Here is a 15,634-nt window from a genome sequence, read left to right as displayed (position 1 = left end):
TTCATCATACTAGAGTAAAGAAGGTGCCAGACCAGGACAAGTGGATCTCTATGCCAACTGGAGAACTGAAACTCCGACTAACCAGGGAATGTCGATGAATTGTATCAAGGTTTTTCTTTTAGAAAACTACTGTTGAAGTTACCCCTAGGACACTCTGGGAGATTGTTATTAATTTAGCATAGTTATAATGAAAATTGTATCTCTGACATTGATTAACCTAGCATTTACTTTTTGTAACGGAAATCTGGTTTTAAAACTTATCCAATCCTCTGGAAGAATCCCTAATGTCAGCAGTATAACGGCCTGTTTACCATTACCTAAATCTGCAGCCGATCCCCTCAAGTGAGGAATTTTAACTTTAGATTTAAACAGAACTTTTGATTCATTACTATCCAATGAGGCTGGAATTTTAAGATTCTCAGAAAAACATGAAAAGGTTTTCAGTCTTGGGCGATGGTCATGGCTTACAAATACAACTAATTCTTGTTGGCATGTCAACAATACTAGATGAAGAAGCAACTGTCCGGGAAGTATTAAACCATGTCCTTATTTTCCATGGGGAATGGACCTACCCCAGCTATGGGCCAGCCCAGAAGAGGGTGGGTGGCATTATATGCAAAGCACATCCTGGTGTATTGAGTGGACTGGAGAAAGAGATCTAAATCAAAAGGGTAGAAACATACCAGGTATTAAATTTTTAGTAAATATAACGGAGGCAAAAACTAAATGGTCACAATATTTTAGGTGGAACTGCACACAGGTTTTCGATTGTTCCAGGGTTGATTATGGAATTCAACGCTTAGGCCTGTTTGCCCGAGCCCTGCAGAAATTATTCCACTTGTATAATTGATATTTGGACTGGTACCATGGTCCGAAATGAATCTGTTAAATGCGATAAAATGACACTGCCCTCCATGGGTCATACTGTTTGGGTTAGTAGTGATGGAACTTGGACTACTCAGTTACCTTTGAGAGGGAAGGTATGTTAACCTTGTGTCCCTTATGGAGACAAAGACCTTTAGGTAACCAATTAGGGGGCAAATTGAAACGAGATGAAACAGATCCTTGGCAAGATCCATCCACTGGAACTAAGGTAGGATGGATCTTAGAAGCTATCTTTAGTCCACAGATTACCTCCTTTCGGAGCTGAACGTGGTTGTACAATCTGACAGGACAAGTAGAACTATTAGCGAACGCAGCTAGAGCAGGATTACAAGATTTAAACACTCAATTACAGGAAACTTCAAAAATGACGTTGCAGAATAGGCTAACCTTAGATTTAATGTAACCTTAGATTTAATGTAACCTTAGATTTAATAACCTTAGATTTAACCTTAGATATAACACAGGGTATGTGGGTACCTAAATCTGAAAAACAAAGGTTGCTGCATCCATATCCCTAATATGACTGAACATTTAGATCAACAAATAGACAAAATAAAACAAGTGGCGAAATCAAGTAGAGATATTCAGGCCTCTATGGAAGAAGGATGGTTAAACAAAATATTACAAAGTTTTGGATTCTCCCTAACTGGATGGCTGGCAAGTTTACTTCAAACAATAATTATAATTGTAATCATCATGATAATCATCTGTATTGTTGTTAGTTGTGCCTTAAAATGTGTTAGATGACTATTTGTACAAGTTACTACCGGACATAATATACTATTAATGAGAACTAATAATGAGACATATGAGGACTATAAAGAAAAGTCTCATAGTCCCAAAGGGGGGCATTGTAGTCTATCAGGAGCTGGTGGAAGGCCAGGACTTACGTAAAGCTGATAAGAGGGATTAATGCTGGAACATGGAACGTCTAATCAAGAATTACTGTCCTTGGGAGTAAAGCACATCCTGGAGAAATATGTAAGCTAATTAAGATGGTTTTGGACAGTCTGAAACTGCTAGTAGAAGTGTGAAAAGGAGCACTGTCACGCAAACTATCCTCATTATAATACTAAAAGTCACACCCCTCGAGCTGGAGACCCCAGCCCAAGCAGAGACCCCTCACCTTTGAGTGTGTGCAGAATATTAAAGTAGCACTGTCGCTTTAAGTTGAAATAAGAGAAATGTAGACCAATAGAAAACTACTTTGTGTAATTATTTATGCATGTGTATAACTAGACCGTATAAATATTATACCTGCATGAACGAGCGGTGTGCTAGCTTTGTGGAGCTACCACCTAGCACCCATCTCGGCACAGACATGAAATAAAATACCTCTGCCCTGTGTGTATATTGGCATCTCACACACCGGGTAAACAACCTCACGCTTGTGGGATAACAATGAGGTTCGGAAAAGGACCCCCTTGCTTTCTAAACTCCTTCTCAACAAGGAGTCTAGGTGCAGCTGGATCCAGTCCTAGACCCAGACTTGGTCAATGGTTTATGTCTAAAGGATTATATATGCACAATCAATCCTTTATATCACTTAGCTAAGATTTCAAAGTTTAGCATGCTATTAGGCAATTACCAAGGATCTATTTCAGCAAGAAATCTCTCAACCTCGAGGAGTAGCCTTGAGAGGCGTCCCTGCTCAAGGGGAGATCGTGGCGTGCAGCCCGCTGCTGTGCAGGAGAGCTCCACAGGCCCTGGGCTGCCTACTATGTGAGGAGATCACAGAATCACAGAATTGTATAGTTTGGAAAAGACCTTTAAGATCATCGAGTCCAACCATAAACCTAACACTACCAAGACCACCACTGCACCATGTCCCTAAGCACCTCATCCAAACAGCTTTTAAATACTTCCAGGGATGGTGACTCAACCACTGCCCTGGGCAGCCTGTTCCAATGCTTGATAACCCTTTCAGTGAAGAAAAATTTCCTAATCCAGTCTAAACCTCCCCTGGCGCAACTTGATGCCATTGCCTCTCGTCCTATCACTTGTTACCTGGGAGAAGAGACCGACCCCACCTCTCTACAACCTCCTTTCAGGTAGTTGTAGAGAGCGATGAGGTCTCCCCTCAGCCTCCTTTTCTCCAGGCTAAACAACCCCAGTTCCCTCAGCCGCTCCTCATCAGACTTGTGCTCCAGACCCTTCACCAGCTTCGTTGCCCTTCTCTGGACACGCTCCAGACCCTCAATGTCTCTCTTGTAGTGAGGGGCCCAACACTGAACACAGCATTCGAGGTGTGGCCTCACCAGTGCTGAGTACAGGGGCACGATCACTTCCCTAGTCCTGCTGGCCACACTGTTCCTGATACAAGCCAGGATGCCGTTGGCTTTCTTGGCCACCTGGGCACACTGATGGCTCATATTCAGGCGGCTGTCAACCAACACCCCCAGGTCCTTCTCTGCCAGGCAGCTTTCCAGCCACTCTTCCCCACGCCTGTAGCGTTGCATGGGGTTGCTGTGGCCCAAGTGCAGGACCTGGCACTGAGCCCTGTTGAAACTCATACAATTGGCCCCCGCCCATCGATCCAGCCTGTCCAGGTCCCTCTGCAGAGCCTTCCTCCCCTCCAGCAGATCAACACTCCCGCACAACTTGGTGTCATCTGCAAACTGACTGAGGGTGCACTCGATCCCTTCGCCCAGATCATTGATAAAGATTGTAAACAGGAGTGGCCCCAACACAGAGCCCTGGGGAACACGGCTTGTGACCGGCCGCCAACTGGAGTAAACTCCATTCACCACCACTCTTTGGGCCCGGCCACCCAGCCAGTTCTTTACCCCGCCTAGAGTACACCCGTCCAAGCCATGAGCAGCCAGTTTCTCCAGGAGAATGCTGTGGGAAACCGTGTCAAAGGCTTTACTGTAGACAACATCTATCTATTTACTAGATAGACAACATCCACAGCCTTTCCCTCATCCACTAGGCAGGTCACCTTGTCATAGAAGGAGATCAGGTTGGTCAAGCAGGACCTGCCTTTCCTGAACCCATGCTGGCTGGGCTTGATCCCTTGGTTATTCTCTACATGCCGTGTGATGGCACTCAGGATGATCTGCTCCATCAGCTTCCCCGGTACCGAGGTCAGGCTGACAGGCCTGTAGTTCCCAGGGTCCTCCTTCCGGCCCTTCTTGTAGATGGGTGTCACCTTTGCTAATCTCCAGTCAGCAGGGACCTCCCCAGTTAGCCAGGACTGCTGGTAAATGATGGAAAGGGGCTTGGTGAGCACATCTGCCAGTTCCTTCAGTACTCTCGCGTGGATCTCATCAGGCCCCATAGACTTGTAAGTGTCTAAGTGGTGCAGCAGGTCACTCACCATTTCCCCCTGGATTATGGGGGCTCCATTCTAGTCCCCGTCCCTATCTTCCGGTTCAGGGGCCTGGGTACCCAGAGAACAATTGGCCCTGCTATTAAAGACTGAGGCAAAAAAGGCATTAAGTACCTCAGCCTTTCCCTCATCCTTGGTCACTGTGATCCCTCCCCGTCTACTAGGGGCTGGAGATTCTCCTTAGCTCTCCTTTTGCTGTTAATGTATCTGAAGAAGTATTTTTTGTTGTCTTTTACGGCAGTAGCCAGATTGAGCTCTAGCTCAGCTTTGGCCCTTCTAATTTTCTCCCTGCACAACCTCGCTACACCTTTGTAGTCCTCCTGAGTTGCCAGGGGTTCCCCTTCTTCCAGAGGTCGTAGACTCCCCTCATTTTCCTGAGTTCTAGCCAAAGCTCTCTATTCAGCCAGACCGGTCTTCTTCCCCGCCGGCTCGTCTTTCGGCACCTGGGGACAGCCTGCTCTTGTGCCTTTAGGACTTCCTCCTTAAAGAACATCCAGCCTTCCTGGACCCCTTTGCCCTTTAGGGCTGCCTCCCAGGGGACTCTCTCGACCAGTCTCCTAAACAGGCCAAAGTCTGCCCTCCGGAAGTCTAAGGTGGCAGTTTTGCTGACCCCCCTTGCCGCTTCTCCAAGTATCAAAACCTCTATCATTTCATGATCACTGCCCAAGACAGCCTCCAACCATCACATGGCTCACAAGTCCTTCTCTGTTCGTGAACAACAGGTCCAGCGGGGCCCCTTCCCTCGTTGGCTCCCTCACCAGCTGTGTCAGGAAGTTATCTGCCACACACTCCAGGAACCTCCTAGACTGTTTCCTCTCTGCTGTATTGCATTTCCAGCAGACAGCCGTAGGTTGAAGTCCCCCACAAGAACAAGGGCTAGCGATCGTGAGGCTTCTCCCAGCTGCTTATAGAATAGTTCATCTGTCTCCTCATCCTGGTTGGGGGGTCTGTAACAGACTCCCACCACAATATCTGCCTTGTTGGCCTTCCCCCTGATTCTTACCCATAGACACTACACCCTCTCGTCACCATCATCGAGCCCTAAACTATCCAGACACTCCCTAACGTATAGGGCTACCCCACCGCCTCTCCTGCCTTGCTTATCCCTCCTGAAGAGTTTATAGCCATCCGTCGCCACACTCCAGTTTTGCGAGTCAGCCCACCATGTTTCCGTGGTGGCAAACATATCATCGTTTTCCTGATGTACAATGGCTTCCAGCTCCTCCTGCTTGTTGCCCATGCTGCGTGCAATGGCGTAGAGGCACTTCAGCTGGGCTGTCGTCCGTCTCCTTCACAGAGGAACAGCCCTTCTGTGCTTTGAGGGGCTTCACTGGCGAAACAAGCTTCTTGGCTCCTATTGCCTCAGTATCCCCTAGCTCAACTCTGTCTAGTTTCGAGTCGAGTTTAAAGCTCTGTCTATGAGCCCTGCAAGCTCCTGAGCAAAGATTCTCTTTCCCCTTTGAGAAAGATGAATCCCATCAGACGCCAGCAATCCTGGTGCTCTGTAGGCCATCCCAATGTCAAAAAACCAAAACCATGGCGATGACACCAGCCACGGAGCCATGAGTTAATAGATTGGGTACCTCTGCTCCTTCCAGTGTCACTGCCCACACCTGGAAGGAGAGAGGAGAAAATAACCTGTGCTCCGAAGTCTCTTACCAGCCGTCCCAAGACCCTGAGGTCTCTTCTGATTGCCCTAGGACTTGGTGTTGCAGCTTCATCGCCCCCCACATGGAAGAGCAGGAGAGGGTAATAGTCCGAGGGCCGTACCAGGCTAGGGAGTATCCTCGTGACATCCCTCACCCGGGCCCCGGGGAGGCAGCAGACTTCCCTAAGAGGAGGGTCCGTCCGGCATAGCGGGCCCTCGCTTCCCCTCAGAAGGGAGTCGCCCACAACTATAACCCGTCTTCTCTTCCTTGTGGAGGTGGTGTTAATACGAGAGGTACGTTCTTCTGCCCTGGGCGACACCTCTGGTGTAGGTGGACTGTCACCCCATCCTCCATTGACTGGCCTTCCACCCCCAGGGCCTCATACCTGCTGTGCAGAGGCACCTGGGGAGGCGAGGTGGGCAAGGAGGGCGTTCGCCTGCCGCCACGAGCGTGGACTTGCCTCCGCTCACTCTTCTCCTTGGAGCTGCTGCCTTCAGCCCGGTGCGGGGGGATACAGGATCCCCTTGATCGTGGGTTCTTACTGGTGGCTGCTGCTGCTCCTGTTCCTGTCTCGGGGGGCAGAGCATGGCACCACCAGTCTGTCTCTGTCTCAGCCTCCCTGATGCTCCTTAACCTTCCTACCTCCTCCCGTAGCTCTGCCACCATGCAGAGCAAATCATCCGCCTGCTTTCTGTTTATTGTATTGTCTTTATGGTAATCTCTCTGTTGTATTGTAGTTATCGTTTTGTGTTTTGTATGGTATGGTATGGTATCTATGGTATTGGATGGGTTGCATTGTCTATATTGCATGTTTTGCGTGTGTTGTGTTGTTGTGTGTGGTTTGGTATTTATTGTATTGCTATGGTATGCTATGGTATGGTACCTATAGCATGTGCTGTACAGGACAGTGCAATGTATCTGGGGTGTAGTGTGTGTTGCATTGTGAATTGTGTTGCACTTTGTATTGTATTTTGGTGTGTATTGTGTGCCTGGTGTGTATTCTGTGGCATGTGCTGTATGGCACGTGTTGTATGTGTTGTGTGTTTTGTACCTGTTTTGTATGGTTTGCACTGTATGTTGTATTGCACTGTATGGTGTGGTATGTATTGTGTGTAAGGTATGTATTGTATGTGTTGTGCTGTATGTATTGTGTTCTATGTTTTATATGGTACTGTAGTCTGTTTCGTGTTGTGTTTTTTATTGTGCTGTTACAGTATGGTATTTATTGTATTGTATGTATCGTATTGTCTTCTATGTATCGTATTCTACTGTATGTATCATATGTATTGTATGTGTCATATATATTGTATTTTGTATGTATTGTATCTTGTATTTGGTACTGTATTTTGCATTGTATGTATTGTGTTGTATATATTGTGTGGTATGCCTTGTGCGGTGTGTATGGATGGTATATTATGGTATGTATTGTATTTTAGTTTCTGTATTGTATTGTGTATTGTATTCCTTTTTTTATTGTATTTCCCATTTATTTTACGTATTGTATCTATGCTTTGTACTCTATAGATTGTATTCTATGGTTTGTAATCCATGGCATTGTATGTATGGCATTGTAGGTATTGTACTGTATGTACTGTATTTTTGAATTGCATTTTATATTCCATTGTCTTATATGCATTGTATGTGTTGTCTTTTATCGTATGGTAAAGTATTTCTTGTATGTATTTTATGGTATGGTCTGGTACGTATTGTATGTATCGTATTGAATGTATTGTATTGTATGTATCATGTGCATTGTGATACCCTCAGTCGGCAAAATAAGAACCCTCTAAAACTCAGTTTGGAGGTTTAGAATGCAGGCATTCTTTATTGCGGCGCCGGGCGCACAGGGGATCGCTCCACCTCATGTGCACGCCGCATTGCGCAACTACAGAAATGATAGACAATCCAAATATACATCTTCATTAGATTGCTGGGAAATGATTATCATATTCCTACTATTTCCTAGAACTCATTCATATATGTCAATGTCCCTGATGCCTGCGCATTCCTGTCCTCTGGTGGTCTTCCAGGGTCCTCTGGTGGACGTCCATAGTCTTCCTCACCGTGTCCACTGGTTGAACTCTGTTTTCGTGCACGCTCAGGTCGGTTTTGGCTTGGTTACACCATTCTTGCATATACAAACCCAACTTATTCTACCACCCTTTTCCTTTATCTATTCTACTCAAGCATACAGTGTCTCAGGACTTGCTTCTCTCTATTCTACTCAAGGATATAGTGTCTCAAGACTCCCTTCTATCTCATCACAAAGAGCAAATTTTGAAACCATCTGCTCACAAAGTATTCCAAACTTGACTATGTCGCTACAGTAAGAAGGGCACCATTTGTTCTCTGTGAACTCGCTATCAATTGTTTATATTGTGTTTTCTATTGCATTGTGTGTATTGTATTGTATGTATGGTACGTAGTGTGCGGTGTGGTCTTTATTGTCTCGTATGTATTGTCTGTCTTGTATTGAATATGGGGTATTGCCTGCGTTGTCTTTTTCCTCTTGTGTTTTAGAAGCAAAATAAGTCTGCAACATGAGAAGAAAGATTTGGGAGGCTTTTTTACTACCTTCCAAATGATTTTGCACATTCCAGTAGAAGAAAATAATCTGGGTTATTGAGATTCAGTTAACTTTTTTCTTTTCCCCCTCCTTCAGGGCCATTTGGAAAATGGAGGAAGGAATTGTATATGGGGACATTTGGGAGTTGAGGGGGTCTGGATGTGAGATTGCAAGTAATGTGTCCATGGCGATAGTGAGAGATACTGTTATTGTTCCGTTGCATTTAGGGTGTTCCAAAAATCAATCTCGCAGTGGGTTTCCAGGTGATATAAAAGGCACTTGAAGGATCATGGGAACACTACTGAGATCAGCTCGAGCCTTTTTCTAACCTGCCAGCCTTATTCTAGCACTTAGCCATCATCACGCCACATCAGTTTCCATGGGGCTTCAGCGTATTTTTCAGTGCTGTCCTTTAGCATAGTTGGCTTTCCTGAACTAAGATGCCAGACCGGCCTGAGATCAACTTATTGCTGCAGAATATCTCCGAGAGGGACCCTTGTCAAATGCTCACAACTGCTTAAAAGTCCCAGGGGTAAGGAAGCTGTCAATTTTCAGCTAGAAAGGATTGAAAACAGTATTTCAGTTGATTTCAGAAGGCAGCAGCACTACAGGAAACATATTTTCCATGCCGTTTGTAAATTAATCAGTTAATGCCTCATCATTTCTACATGCACGTGGCTGTGCTTTTATGAACACAGCAGGTACCTGTCAAAACAAAGCGCAGGCATATCAGCCCTGAAACAGGAACTCTGCCCCTCCTGTCAGTAAGTTTAAAAATGCCAAACTCGCCATACCCCACAAAACCCAAAGAAAAACACCAATCCAAAACTCCAGCCATAAAAGTATCCCACCACTTTGTGTAGAAAAAAAGGAACTGCTCCAATTGTTGAAATAAAGGTGTTTGCTGTGACAGAGGAGCCTCTAAAAGCTGAGAAAACTCATTTCCTGTGTTGTATTAGACCACAGGCCATACTATCCAAACAGCTCTCCTCAAGAGGTCACTAAATTGATCAGAAGAGAGATTCAAAGCCTTCCTTGGAAAAAGCTCTTGTCCTTTATTGCCTAACGTAGTGGAAGAATTCAGGGGAGCAGCGTTAGCAGGCTCTGGGGAAAAATATCGACGTGCAGAAGGTGATGCCTCACTCCAGTTAGTCATTCCTTCTCTCTGTGTTTAGGAAAGCACAGACAGCATTACTGTATCAGTAACTCAAAAGTTCTGGAAAATGTGCCTTTGGAGAGGAACACCCAGACCTGGACAAAGAGACCTTCTTTCCAGGGCAAGTCTTACCAGAAGATTCACCTTTCCTTCTTTTCAGAACATTTTGTACCTAGTTCTGTTAAAAAGGAAGTCTCATTAAGGATTTTGAAGCTTCCTGCTCCATATGCCACTCTTTTCTACACGTGGAAAAACAGGCCTATGTTCTCTCATGGCAGGCACCACCACGACCGTTTGGTGGTTTTTCAGAAGCAAACAAGAAATTGGGAAAGCTCTCTGTTGGAGTCTAGCATTAAACAGTCTAATCTTGACCAGTAACTGAAACAGAAGAGTTCATAAACTGTTAATTAGTTCTTGTATTTTTCTATTTCCTGCCAGTCCCTCCAATCAGACAAGTAGAAACAAGAGCTCCATGAAACTTGTATACAACTTGTATACTTGTAAACTTGTATACTCTCATTGGAAACAGAAGACTAAACAGAAACTGGCACAAAGCAAGTGGGAAAGGGGATAGAAAAGAGGAGGAAAAGGCTAATCTCACTGTGGGTGTGCTACGTGTACATTAGAGTGGTTTCCTGAAACCCCACAGCTTGGCTACACTAAAAATTCAGCCAGGAAGGATCACAGTTGTGCTTGACGGCGCTAAAACAATGGGCATGACTCTCTGCACTTCTGCAGCCTCGAAGGACAAATACCAACTAGAGATCCTTGCAGTGACTGAAACACCAAGACTAAAGCAAAAAGGGTCCACTCTCTTGCTTTGGCTGTAGTAACAGGAGGACAGCAGCACAACTTTGGAAGTGTAGAACGACAGCTAACATAAGAGCAAGACAATGAAGAAATATGCAGAACAAAAGCTTTCATGCAATCTTTTTAAACAAACCTTCACTAATTTTCATTTTGCTGCTGTACTGTTCCACAATAACTGGCAAGCTTCCCAGTGCTTTATTCCTACCACACTAAGATCCAGGTTCTGCTTTGAAACACATACAGAAATATGTGTATTAAAAAAACAAACAAACCCCCCAAAAAAGCCAACACTTTAGACCAAGACCTGAGTTAGCTGTAAGAATAAAGCTAATTGTGTCTCCAACACTAGGAGCACCCGAAGCTGCAGTGCTTTGACAGTGAGAGAGAGAGAGGACTTGTAAAGAGAGATGCAAGGCTTCCACCCTCCCTATGGCTACCCACAGCCCCAGTCAGGAACAGTCAGAGCAAACAAGAAGCGAATGTTTTTGCTTTGTCTTTCATTTAATTTATTTAGTCCTAACTATAATATCTACTTAAAATACTCCTTTCCTCCTTCCCCTTGAGGTAGAGTCCGTTTAGTGGGAGAGCGGCCTCTAAATACTGGAGACCTTGACCGGGCATGGGATCTCCTCTCTGGGGGTGACCTGGACCTAGAACGAAGGTTACGACTCTTGGTTAGAGAGGTGGAGCGGAGGAACTCCTCCTGATTCTTCTGGACAATCTGCTTCTCCATTATGGACATGTAAAGCAGTTACCTGGAAAACGAACGCCTGTGCTCCTTTTTCATCCTTTTACACTCTGTCATTTCCTTAGCAAAATCAGCGGTAAACTCATCAGGTTTGGAATTTCTCTTTCCTTCCTTTCTCTTTCTTTCTTTTTGCACTTCCGTGTAACTGCAGTCCGATACGCTATTGAAAGACAAAAATGAAAAACAACGCAACTTCATTGAGCCAAATACTTACTCCTCTTCAAGTCTCCGTTGTTCTCTGTAAAACTCCTGCCTACATAAGGGAGGCCAATGGCATCCTGGCTTGGTTCAGAAATAGGGTGGGCAGCAGGACTAGGGCAGTGATTGTTCCCCCGTACTCGGCACTGGTGAGGCCGCACCTCGAATCCTGTGTTCAGTGTTGGGCCCCTCACTTCAAGAGAGACATTGAGGGGCTGGAGTGCGTCCAGAGAAGAACAACGAAGCTGTTGACAGGTCTAGAGCACAAGTCCTGTGAGGAGCAGCTGAGGGAACTGGGGTTGTTTAGCCTGGAGAAAAGGAGGCTGAGGGGAGACCTCATCGCTCTCTACAACGCCCTGAACGGAGGTTGTAGTGAGGTGGGTGTCGGGCTCTTCTCCCAAGTAACAAGTGATAGGAGAAGAGGCAATGGCCTCAAGTTGCTCCAGTGGAGGTTTAGAGTGGGTATTAGGAAAAATTTCTTCACCAAAAGGGTGATCAAGCCCTGGAAAAGGCTGCCAGGGAAGCGGTTGAGTCACCATCCCTGGAGGTATTTAAAAGACACGTAGACGTGGTGCTTAGGGACATGGTTTAGTAGCAGACTTGGCAGTCTTAGGTTTACGATTGGAATCAACGATCTTAAATGTCGCTTCCAAGCTAAATGATTCTATGATTCTGTGAATCTCTGAAGGAGGTGCGTGTGTTGTTGGGATGGTATGTGAATGAGCCATGGGTACTGCTGTTGGTACCCAAGCTGATGACGTGTGTGCAGGAGCTGGGGGATATGCTGGAGGGGGGACAGTGTACCCAGCAGATGGAGGCTGACCAGGTGCAAACTGAGGAGGGAACTGTGGTGCTGGTACCCCCGGAGGAAGAGGAAGTGCATGGGGTGGTGGAGGAGACAAGGGAGGTGGAGGCACAGGCACAAAGGCTGCCGTTGATGCTGCAGTGTTGGGGCCTGAGGCCTTTGGGTATGTTCACTGCGTGGGCGTCCTCGATTTGAACTTCTAAAGAAACCCCCAAACACGTGTCACTGTTTGTTACGCTCTGCCCTGATGTTCAAGAGGAAAGCGAAGGAAGCGGGAGCACAGTGGCGAGCGCTTCTTGTTCCCAACTTCAGCATTTTTCTCCCTGCTTTCTCTTCATTTGAGACTACACTCATTTCTTGACCCTCAGACTTGCCTTCCACATCCTCACCCCCAACAGTTCCCTCAGTCTTCTCTCCTTAGACTCAGCTTTGCGACTCTGGAGGGAGGCTGCCCCTGCTTAAGAGACGCCCACCTCCCATGTGCCAAGTGCCCACCACGTCTCTGCCACTCCTTGAGACGCTTCATACTTCACACTGCTGATCTTCAAAGGACTGCACAGATATTAATTAATCTTCTCTCAAACTTCTGGTAACTTCTTCCACATACGCTGCCTATGTTGTTAGAATTAATTACCACTTGTATTCTCCGCAACTCTCTGGGCATACTTATTTCATTAGAAACCAGCTGTTGTGTGAGTTATGTGTTAAGGCCTCGTTTAACAGGTTACAAGTAGTAATATATTGAATTTCTGTGGCATACTCACAGTTCCCAGCCTGGTCTGCCACCAGCTGAGCGAATTGTTCTGCCTTTCCTTGGATGCCCTTTTGGAGTGGGGAGAGGAAAAAGAAAAAAATCCCATTCAGTTTATCTGAAGATCATTTTTTGTAAAAGAAATTCTACAGTTATAGTTACTTACCAGTTGTGGATATTGATTGTCCTTGGGGGCCCAGAAGACTTGCAAATGCCGGATGTCTTAGTAGAGGAACCTGACAGCCCGTGTGAATAAATGCAAGGAGTTGGAAAATCAGCTCTACTAAGATACACAAATCACTGCGGATGTTGAAATAAAACTTACCTTGTCTTCCAACACACTGCTGATGGACCCAGAGGAAGATATATAGAGTTCACCGGCAGTCACCAGAGCAGCAGGTCGGACAGCAGTCATGAGTGGTGCTGGAGGTTGTAGCAGTGGCGGCTGCTGCTGCTGTTGCTGCTGGAGCTGCTTGCGCAGCCTTTTTGTGTAGCCTGTTCCATTTCTGAAGTTGTCAACAGCCTAGAGGCAGAAAAACATTTACAAAAAGGCAATATGAAACTTCAGTAGATAGATGAACAAAAGCCTCCACAGAGTAAAATGACTTGTGTACTCCTGGAAATGATATCAAGCCTAAAATCAATGAACATACAGCTATATGAACACATCACATTAAACACCAAGATCAAGGACTGGTAACTCAGAGTATCTGTATTTCAAGTACCTCAGTGTTAACACCGAAATTGAAAGTGAGGCAATCACGTTAAACAAAAGCGTGACCTGAATGTGCAGATTGTCTCTAAAGAGCTGTAAGCTTCTGGAACAACAGGTAATGTACTTGAAAGGTACATTTAGCCTTATTCAACTTGGCCTTGCTTAAGGAGGTGTAAATTAGCCTTTCTTCCCTTTCAGCTTTTTACAAATAGTCTTTTCTTACAAACAGTTGATGTAAAAGTCATCACCTTACCTTGCGTAGGGCCTTGTTGGCAATTAAAGCATCTGGAGAAACGTCCGTCTGATGACAGGTTGGGCATGTGTGTTCCTCAGAGACCAGTAATGCTGTTCGAATACCTGTGTATGTTTAGAATCATCCAAACAGTTTTTAGCCAAACAGAGGAAATTTTGGGGGTTCTAATCAATTATAAAATCACGAAGATGGGTAGTGGGAGAATATGCTCTTGAAGTGAAAGCATGAAGCTATACGTGTTCAACGGTGTAAAAAATTTATAGTACGCAGCAAATAACGAGACAGTTTTGACATTGCACTATTGCAACATTTGAAGATGTAGAGTAGGCTGTGTCTCGATGTTTCGACTAGTCTTCTTTCCACTATCTAGTACAGTGAGAAGTCACCAACCTCCAGGTTAATGAATAAAACACGTCTCAAAAAACCATTAGTAGGTTTGAGTTCTGAAGTTTTGAACAAGCTCTCCCGTGGAGAAGAATGTGGATTAAATGCCTAACTCTGCATTTGTTGCAGACCGCAGGAAGTCACCAGAGTTGGCTATGCAGTTTTTTAGGAGAGAAAGGGTGTGGACAAACTAAATGCATTCAAATATCTCATACTGTCATCACCTGCACAATTATGCGCTCTTCTCCTACTCGCCCCTCTGCATGTAAAGAGGCTTTCACTAGGTACTAAGCTTTCTGCTTATTTTTTTTTCTTTTTTCCCTTTCTAGGAGAAGAGTCCTTTCCTGTTCAGGGTATACTTAAGTATGAAATAGAGCTGGTAACAAAGTCATTCCATTACCTCCTCTCTCTGCTTTCAGAAGATCAGCTGTGATGTTTTGAATTAACAAACGTGGGAGTAACACTTACATTCATCACAATAACTGTTTCCACAGCAGGGAATAACAACTGCATCAGTCATCAAGTCTTTACAGAGGAGACATAACAACTCTTCCGGAACAGGGTCATCTGAGGAGGAGGAGGAGGACAGCTCCTCTGCTAAAAAGGGAGGCTTCTCCTTCTTTCCTCTGGCATAAGCTTCCCTGGAGGGGGGTGGGGAAGGAAAAAGGAAAAAGTTAAACGTGGGTAAAGGAAAAGTCTTCCAAGCTTTGTATTCTATCAAAGGAAGAGAACAGCTGGAGTTCTCCTCCCTCCACATCAGCCTTCTACAACGTAGGCATTTAGTTTAAACTACTTTTCTATAGCCACAACACAATCTTCCTTCTGCTGAGCTCTCCCATTCATTGGATCAACAAAGAAATCAGCTCAGACTAGAAAAACAATGGTTTGACAGCTACAAATCAGGTGAGAAGGATCCCACCTCTCCTTTGCCAGAGGGTAAACGTAAATTGCAGGCTCAGGATAAAGTTAGTCTCCCAGTAAGGACATTTTATCAATGGAAGAAGTCGATGTTACAGCTTCTACAAAAGGAGATCCATGGCAGAAAAACAGAGGTGCTAACAAGTGCATTTTAAAGCCGCCACTCTCGTCAGCCCACAGGAGTATTTTCTTAGGTTATAGCAACTACTTGATAAAAGTCAGAGGGGGACTAAATCTCAATCCAACCGTTAGTTGACAAATGTTGCCAGAAGCCTTTGAAACATAAAGCAGAAGCAAAACGAGCTTTCAAAGAGGACTACTCTGTAAACACTACTGAAATGTTTTACAGAAATACAGATTCTTAGCGTACCACCAGATTTATCAATGTCCAGGGCCATGAACAGTAGGACCACCCTATTGTAATATTAGAAAGCATCACGGATTTTATGGTTAAGAGACAATGAC

Source organism: Mycteria americana, unplaced genomic scaffold (assembly GCF_035582795.1).
Source record: "Mycteria americana isolate JAX WOST 10 ecotype Jacksonville Zoo and Gardens unplaced genomic scaffold, USCA_MyAme_1.0 Scaffold_49, whole genome shotgun sequence".
NCBI classification, from domain to species: Eukaryota; Metazoa; Chordata; class Aves; order Ciconiiformes; family Ciconiidae; genus Mycteria; species Mycteria americana.
This window is presented reverse-complemented; position numbering follows the sequence as displayed.